Source organism: Argopecten irradians, unplaced genomic scaffold, assembly GCF_041381155.1.
Source record: "Argopecten irradians isolate NY unplaced genomic scaffold, Ai_NY scaffold_1324, whole genome shotgun sequence".
NCBI classification, from domain to species: Eukaryota; Metazoa; Mollusca; class Bivalvia; order Pectinida; family Pectinidae; genus Argopecten; species Argopecten irradians.
In genome coordinates this window covers 1-9,287 of record NW_027188790.1, presented here as the reverse complement: position 1 = coordinate 9,287, position 9,287 = coordinate 1, and the positions used below count along the sequence as shown (strand labels likewise).

The 9,287-nt window shown below is 32.8% G+C and overlaps 1 pseudogene; it reads right to left on the bottom strand.

The window, feature by feature from the left end:
• Positions 1 to 510: 510 nt before the first annotated feature.
• On the bottom strand, positions 511 to 7,941 carry LOC138314079 (uncharacterized; annotated as a pseudogene).
• Positions 7,942 to 9,287: the final 1,346 nt, after the last annotated feature.

The following is a 9,287-nucleotide window of genomic DNA, read 5'->3' as shown; positions in this document are numbered from 1 at the left end:
TTTCATGGATCTGAATCATCATATATAAGCATCTACATTCACACATTGTATATTTTATATGGCAGTTCGTGAGATGAAAATTACAAGAAATACAACTTTAAAGGTCCATCACAACTGTCTTGTAATAGCAAATTTGTAAAATGATGACTGTAGGCACATTTACAGATGCTTGAAGCAGTCAGTTATTTTCTTTGCCCCACAAGAACCTGGAAAAAAAATAAAAAGCCTGAATTACACAGTACTTGACAAACGTTTCTAAATTAAGTAAGCTCTAGTAATTCTATAAGCACTTGCAGTCAGAAAACAATCTGTTGTAATGTATAAATGGTAATGAGATTATGTTTCCATTGTTGTATTGCATCTACATTGGTTTAAGTCTATATGTAAATGTATATTTTTAAAACCAAGAACTCTATATTTGTTAAATACCCCACTAATTGTTTAAAATACTATACACAATACCCTGGCTTCCAATATCATGTAGAACAAAATTCTGACCATCAGACTAACCTCTGGTTCTTCTCTATCCTTATCGATGAGCGATTGAATGTGCTCTGGGATTCCACTGTCCTCGTCGTCATGTGGGTCAGACTGTTTTGGAAGTAGCGGAAGAATCCATCTAGCAGATACTGCACGAGGTCTTTCCATTTTAGCCTTTACACTGGCAATAAATTTTCTCCACCACTTCATCTCGGAGTGGTCAATCTGGTCAGAAAACAGACACTGCCAGTGTGGAAGATGAGACTCCACTCGTTGTATCTGTAAATTCTGAAAATCTGGAGTCACAGAACTTGGTTTGCCTGGTGGAAGCTGTTTGAGCAGGCAGTCTAAGGGTTTCCAAGGGTTTGACTCTTTTCCCTTGTAAAATAAACGAACAGATGATGAAATGGAAATCCCATTGGAATTTATAATGCAATGGTCTGGTATGCTTCTTAATTGGAATCAAGTGTGGAGCTATCCAATCTCTTATATTAAAGAGATGGCCCAACTCTTCTACGTTTGGCAATAGATCTAGGAGTTGTGGCTTTGTTTCTGCATCTGTCCTTCTCAATGTGTCGGCAATCTTGCTGAATGCTGCATCTATATCCTCATGAGTGTGTCCCACCATGAGAAAAGATAGATGCAACTACATGGAAATGAAAAGAATACATCAGTGATATGTGTGTTATCCAATCAGCATTTCGCTGTAATATTATACTCTAAATTTTAATAACTATTTGTACTTCTTGTGTTACCTAAATTATCTTATCATTCAGTCAGGCAAATAGTCCTATTTGAACTCAGTTGTTCAAAGTATGCATTCAATTTCTTTCAATGTCTTTTCAAAGGAAGATCACATATAGTGATACCAGAGGAGAGGATTTTAGACTCACAATTACCATTTGAACTAATGAAGAGCTACCATTGATATAATGTTGTTAATTACCTCATTGAATACTCGCATGTGAACAAGCATCTCACACAAAGCAAGAACATAGCGGTTTTTGTTCTCCCTCCAACAATTGTCACATTGTAGGTAACACACTGGTGGTAACTGCATACCCTGTTTGAAATAGAGTTGAGTTGATCTAAACAATCACTTTACCTTTGATATCATTGTGATGTGTTACAGACATTTTTAATTTATCAAGTCATAGCGGCCTGCATTGAAGTTATGGAAACTCAAATAAGTCCATTTGTCATATATCCTGGAAGATCATTATGTCTTTTACTTTGAAAATGCACATAGTAATAACTGAAACCTGTATAGGTTTGAAGTTTTCATTTCATGTAAAATTCATGATGACTGCCATAGCCCCTAATATGGTCAAAATCTTAAAATCATATTTCAATGAAATCACAGATAAACATATGTTATTGAAGACATTAAATAATACCATGATAAGGAGGAATTACAATCGAAGATTAATATGCATGCATTCATTTCATAGAAGTCATTGATGGCTATATGGCAATAGTAACCTCGACGAAGACTTACTTTGGGGATTAGGCACTTTTGGGACACCTCACCTTTCTTGTTTAATTCAAAGTTAAAACATACTCACCATGTCTTTGCCTAATTGATGAATCGTCTTTAGCAACAGATTCATGGTCATATTTGAATCATGGGGAAATTCAAGAAGTTCCAGATAGGTGCAAAATTTATTTTGACCATGATGTAAGAATGCCAGTGATATGGGTTTTCAACTGATCACACTCGGATTGACAGCCTAAATGTGAAAACAACAAGAGGAGAATTTCAATGTTTCAAATGACATAGAAATTTAACCACATCTGTAAAAAAACATCACATAAAAAATCAGTTATTTCTCAAATGTTCTTCATTAGTCCTGTCCTTATCTTAAAGCACTTTCAGAATGGACATATAATATGATTCAACAATATTAAATTAAATATTTTTGTGTCATGTAATTTACAGCATTGCACATTAAGCGCTGTTTGAATGTTTTTCACAAAATGAGGTTATTGTATAAAAGGTCATTTATAAAAACTCATATAGACTCATTAAAATTATAATCATCATATCGATATATATAGCATAATACATGTACATGTAATTCTTCAATTACAAACCTAAGTTAAAGTAAATTTGGTGTTATGTAATACTGCACTTGAAGAATACCAGGACCTAATCAAATGTCCTTATTCTTTATATAAGGTATAAGGGTTTGTTTAAACAATATCAAATTATTAAAGTTATATGTTCCGTATTTTTCACACTCACGAATCAAGACGAGCTTTTAAAATGTTATTCATCACCAAAAATTACCAACTTTTTGGAAATTACAGTGCTTTCAATGCATAGGTTTTAATTTTACATGTGCAAATAAGAGCTGAAAATGATTTTTGGCAGAAATGCCAAAAATTATTTATTTACATCAATATGAAATGAAATGAGTACATACGGTCAGACCATGAAGCCAAATTGTGGTCTACAATTTCATTACACATTTTTTGCAATGTTATTAGTAATTGTAAAGTGATTTCTGCAGGTATGTTTCCATGTAAACAAATATTAGGCATAAAAACAACAATTTTACAGTACAAAAGTTCTGTGTTATAACTAACGTTTATAAGTCATCTAAAGCCATTTGAATGATTTTAACAGCTTTATTCATCAAACCTTATGGTTTTTAATAGATTAACGATGAAAAAATAGCATGTCAAAATTTTCGCCCAGTTACGGCACATCTAACTTTAATATCAAAAGATATCTACATTATTTGCATGTTTAAAATTACAAAACAGAACGATGATCTTAAGAGATCACCCCAAAGTTTTGGTGTAAATGTGAATTACATGTACTTAAATTGTGCTGTTAATTCTATCAAAATATATATGAACTTGTATCATTTTTTACCTTGGCAATTCTCCCAACAAAATGAGGCAAGTTACTCTTTGCTGCAAATCAACATGTTTTGTATTAAATAGCAAATATTTGGTTAAGCGAAATTTCTTGGGTTTTGGATAGTACAGCATTAAAGCTATTGTTAGTTAATATCAAATGTTTACACATACAGGTACCTAACAAGGTAATTAAATATTTGTGTATGAATACATTGATGGTGAATAAGACTGAGGCACTGATTCGGCAATTACAAACCCTTTTTATGTCCTAATTACAGTTTTTGAAAATTAATTTTGAAATATCTCAGATACATCACATAAAAATCGTTGCATCATTATATATAACTCTTTTTTTTGTTGTGATCAGGAAGTTAACACATTTTCTTGAGGGCTTTTTCAACCATGGGTATAGTGCCAAATAAATAATGAATATCTTGTTATGATTAAAAGTATTGTTAAGAGAGACATGTATATCATAATGAAGCAAATATTTTAAGTCAACATACATTGATCCATGCCATCGATGATTATGCTGAGGAATTTATCAGGTCTTGTTCGTGCTGCTTTCCCTCTTTCTGTAATAATATTTCCGCTCTCCCCTACAAAAAATTGTATATTTACAAAAAATAATTGTATTTTTTAAAAAAATAATTGTATATTTGAGAACAAGAGAGTCCAAAGGGAATATTCGACAATGGAATTCAAGAGAGATATTCTACTTTATAAACACATTTTCTTCCTACTACTTTTTAAACTTCAACTATCAAAAATATTTCTGAGGAATAGCGGTGACAAGAATTTTTAATGGACGGATGGACAAACGGATAGGCCATTGACGAAATGTGATTTAAATAGGCCAACATCTGATAATGATGGGCTGAAAATAGTTACTTTTTTGATAAAAACAAATACTGTATTTTAATGAACATTCGATTTAAATGATTCCCGATTTTAAGATGAAAAAACTTATGTTATATTGGAAGTTTTGTGATATTTTGTGACAGATTCAAAATATGATTTAAAAACGTCTTACATTTGCAATTCATTGTGCTCTTCACGAATCTTCTTGAATTTTTCACGTTTCCTGATGTCAAGCGTTTTTTCCATTTGTCGTTCAATACTAGTACATGTTGTACACTTCGAAAATGAGTTTACCTGAGGAAAAACATCAATGTTTTAATCATTTAATTATTGCACTAACACAGTTAAAATTCAACTGTTTTTTTACACTGTGTTCTTTTCACAGTAGTAACTAAGAGGCCTTAGAAGATATGGGTTATCAAGTTTATTCAAATGAATGACTTTCACCTTCAAACAAATTTACTTGGTAACAAAAGTATCATTAAATCTCAAACCTACAATTATTATTATATTTGCACCATGGTCATAATTTATCTAAACCCATTGTGAGCATTGTACATTAGTTGCAATGATGGATCCATGTAATGTTCTGCTTTTAAAGAGATTTACCATACACATTGATATACCTGTTGTGTTAAACTTGTATTTATTATACCAAAGTAATTTGTTTTATAATAGTTAGAAGGAACATTTTACCACTTTTAATGGTATTTATTTTTGATCCATTCATCCAATTGTCTTTATTTAATCTCTTTTTTATGGGATTGGATTCATCATTTTATGATCAAAAGGTAAAAATGGCAAATTTTATCATTTACCATTTTCATAGCCAATGTAAAAACAAACAAACTATCTATTTTAGGACTGGGATTATCCAAAATCAATTCTGTCCACAACAAGCTCAACATGAATAGCCCCGAACCGATCACAAATAAATATAATAAAAAATTCATATCTATACTGCTCACGCACATATAATGTGTGCTCATCAATTACAAACTTTTCTTAAATCCCTCAGATGTGGAAAAATATTCATGCCACAATGTCTGTGAAAGTTGATTTATGAATTGGCAATGGGTGTTCTTCTTAGCTGTATAGATCGTACACGATTTTAATTCTAGTACGATAGGGTAATAGTATCTTATTGCTCTATCTGGCATTCTATCTCCCCGATATGTAGCATAATCTTCTAGCCAGTTCATAGCTACCCAAGTAGCGTTCTCCATGCGCCTTCCTATTTTGCCTTGCAGAGGTCACAAAGTACTCCGCGAGCTACCTCCTGCTTCAAAGCATAAAAACAGGTTTTTGCTCACACTATGAATTTTCGTGTGAAATGCACATGAGCAAATTAATTTGTGCATCCAAAACAAATTTTCCTTTGTTTTTCCTTGAAACACTCTCAGTGAATCTTTTCAAGAAGCCATTGTCGTCAGCGTTCTAATCTGGTTTTATGTCCAGTATTTAAAGCGAAATGATTCAATCTCTGTCATTTGTTAGATGCCCCAAACAAACTAACTGGCAACATTCTGTATATTTACATTTGTTGCTATAGATGCCTTTTAGAGTATGTTTCCAAAGCAGTTTACTTGGTCGTTGCACTCGAAATGAGGAATAAACCTCTCAATAGTGTTTACAAAATAGTAGGGTAACGAACTCAAAATTATCAAAAATTTCACTTACTCATTGTTAGTAGTAATATCATAGGGAAGCTATTGAGACACTAAAGGTATTCAGAAATTCAATACGGATATAATGATGTATTTCTCTATTGGTAAAAGTTGAGAAACTTTTTCAATGTCAATATATCCTATTGTTCTTTAATAGTCACGCGAAAAATATAAATTTATCATGATTAATACCTAAGTAAAGAGGTAAAATATACACACATGTTATATAAACTCTGTGCTGTTTCTGTGAAATTAGTACATACGTGTGCGCATTACATCTCCTAAGCAGAGACTAAAGTATTTGCTCTTTATTATATGCCAGTTATAAGAGGGGATAAAAAGATATAGACAGTATTGACCGCAATTTTCAAAATTCCCTTCTTCTGAATCCACCTGCTGTTTGATGTAAACTTAAAAATATCTCATCTTTGTAGAAGTGCAAGAGGTTCGTAAATAGCCCTCACTAGAAATGGATTAATTACATTGCTTCAAGGGTCTCAGATTATCCATACTAGCCTCGAACAATGGCGATTCCAAGTTTGCATTATATTTCATCTCATAGAGATAACTACATCTTAAGAGCATTGTATCTGCTTAACACAATATGTGCTATTAGGATTTAATCGAACTACCTAGAAAACATTTTTCTAAACACTACAATCACGGACCATAGAGGCCCTGGTACCTGACCTCAAGGGGTTAGAGGGGATTGGCCAAAAGAGTGTATAAAAATGACGTAAAAGTTCATCAACAAAACCCATCCTCGGAACTTCACACAAGATGATATTAATGTCACAAACACAATGACATCAGGGACCTGACACGCGTCAGACATCATAAGTGAGGCAAATAAACATTTAAATCAGTTGTGTATAAAATATGTCTCTAGTGTTTCTCATTCCTGTGTTCGCATAATCACTAGGTCCTCTTTATTATTTTAGGTGGTCGGGTTGGCCTGTATGCGTGGTTTAAGCACCGCTCGCCATGTCTAACCTAGCAGCAGTGACGTGGTTCGATCCCCGGTCACGGGAAAACGTGAACATGGTTAGGGGGTCGATGTCACCTTCCCGATCATGTTGATCGTTTTCTACCCCAGGGGGCACTAATGCCGAGCGGTTTCATCTCCCACACTAAGAGCCCCTCGCCTCGCATTACACAGTCCGGTCCCATCCCATCACGGAGAAGTGATATTTAACCATAAATTGAATAACCTTGTTGTGCTCAATTGTTGTAAAAAAGATTAATAATGTTGTAAATTTTTCTATACCTCTTATTTCATATTTAGAAATCAGAATCAAACATATGTTTTGGAAACTACAAAGAATAAACTGTATTGTGTATTAAAATATTTGGCTCAATTACATCTCCTCTTTTCTGTAATTAAAAAATGTACATTATGTTAAATTTGTGCAGAGTCTCCTGAAATACAATGTGAAATTAGACCTAGATCATTCATAATGGAGACTTTATCTAAATGATCTCAAGAGACGTTAATTTAATTCTGTTTTGATTTTGTTTGATTATTAAGTGTATAAGATGAATTGTTCTCATTTTTATCTAAAGCAGCTATCCATATTTACAACAGCTAATGATTATTGTATATCTGTATTGAATTTATGGTAATTACTCAAACAAAAGCGAACTCAATAGTATTTGCTTTTATTCTTCATATATCATTTTGACCAGATACTGTAAATCTGCCTGGATCAATGATTATCCTTTGAATACACACATGAAATCTATTCAATTTTTTGATGAAGTAGTTGGTAAAGTTCAGTGTCCTATATATTGAAATCCAGTCATATTAGACTCTATTTGTTTGTTATTAAACTTGTTATCTATCTATTAATCAATTGTAGGGACTATCAATGATTGACTTACCGCGCCGCAGCAAATATCTGCCTTGTCCTTTTTGTGACTTGTTACTTTTTACAAGCTGTATTCCATCCATGTCGTAGAATGAATCCACAATCTCAGAATCTGATGAAATAATGCTCGACACATGTTCTGACACATTATCTAAATCCTCTTCTATTTCATTCGTACATGGATTTTTCTTTTCCATGATACTTTTTATTGGAGATAGGTCCTCTAGATAAGGATCATCATCAACGTTAAAAAATGGCGTCCATTTCTGTGGTGTGCTTGCAAATGCGAATGGTTTTTGTGTCTGCATGTAAACTTTCAAAAGAGGAATCTTCTAAACTAACACCAAGGTTAAACGGATCATTTTCATCAGACACTGATTGATTTTCAAAATCATCTATGATACACTGTTTGCTAGCTTCATTGTCTGCAGGGATAGATACATCCAAAGAATCTTGCAAACTCACACCTAGATTTGAAATATTGCCCTCAAGTCCATTATCTTCAGCTAATGAGTTACCAAGAACATCAACCTCATCAGATTTATCAGCAAAAACACCTGATTTATCATGTGCATCAATGCTGATATCAATTATTTCTTGATGTTTGGAGTATGTCTTCAGTTTGATCTGGAAAAAGGAAATTACTAAACAATTGAAATAACTAGAAATAATTATTTTTCCCGATTCCAATTTTTTACCATTTACATTGTGCATTCTATCATTTAAGTCATGATGAACCAAAATTATTAACACAAACCAGTGATTGCAGATATGACTAGTTATTTAATAAACCTCAGCAAAAGGGTGTTATAGATTTCAAAATTATCAAGACAAATTAAAGGCTGTGATACAGAAATAAAAACACCCCAAATTGATATGGGGAAAACTGGTCAGTATTGTTTACTAAGAGAAATAGCTATTAGAGTGCGAAAAAATACTGTTCTTTGACTATATTTATTTTGTATTCTATGAAAATGAAATGCTAGTGATCTTTTTTTTCAATAAGCTATTGATGAATACTTACCTTTTTTGACTCCTTTCCATCCATAGTGGTGCTTAGAAAAATTTTCTGCATGCCAATGTATTCTATGTACTGTCCAAACAGTGACATTGATAAACAAGGCTGTGCTGATGTGTATCAAGGTGAGAGGAAGTGGGGGGAGAGAGGGGAGAACACAGGGAGGAGGTCATCTTATCACTAGCACTGTGGTTCTGTCATGTTAACTTTCTCACACATAATGTAAATACATCTGTGTCAGATTAAAAGATTACTGTAACGCTGAGGCCACATATCCGTGCTGCATTGATGTGTACAACAATTTCAGAAAAATATTTCACTTCTAGCTAATGCTTTCTTTCTTTTTGAGTACTTACCTTTCAAAGAACTTTTTTCTAACTTAAAAATGTAATTGATATGTAGATCTACATATATTTCTATAGAAAATTCATCTATAAGAAATACAAACAGAATATATAGATAATACACATATCATATTCCATTATCATAAAAACCCGTTATTAGGGGAATCCAATCAATACAATA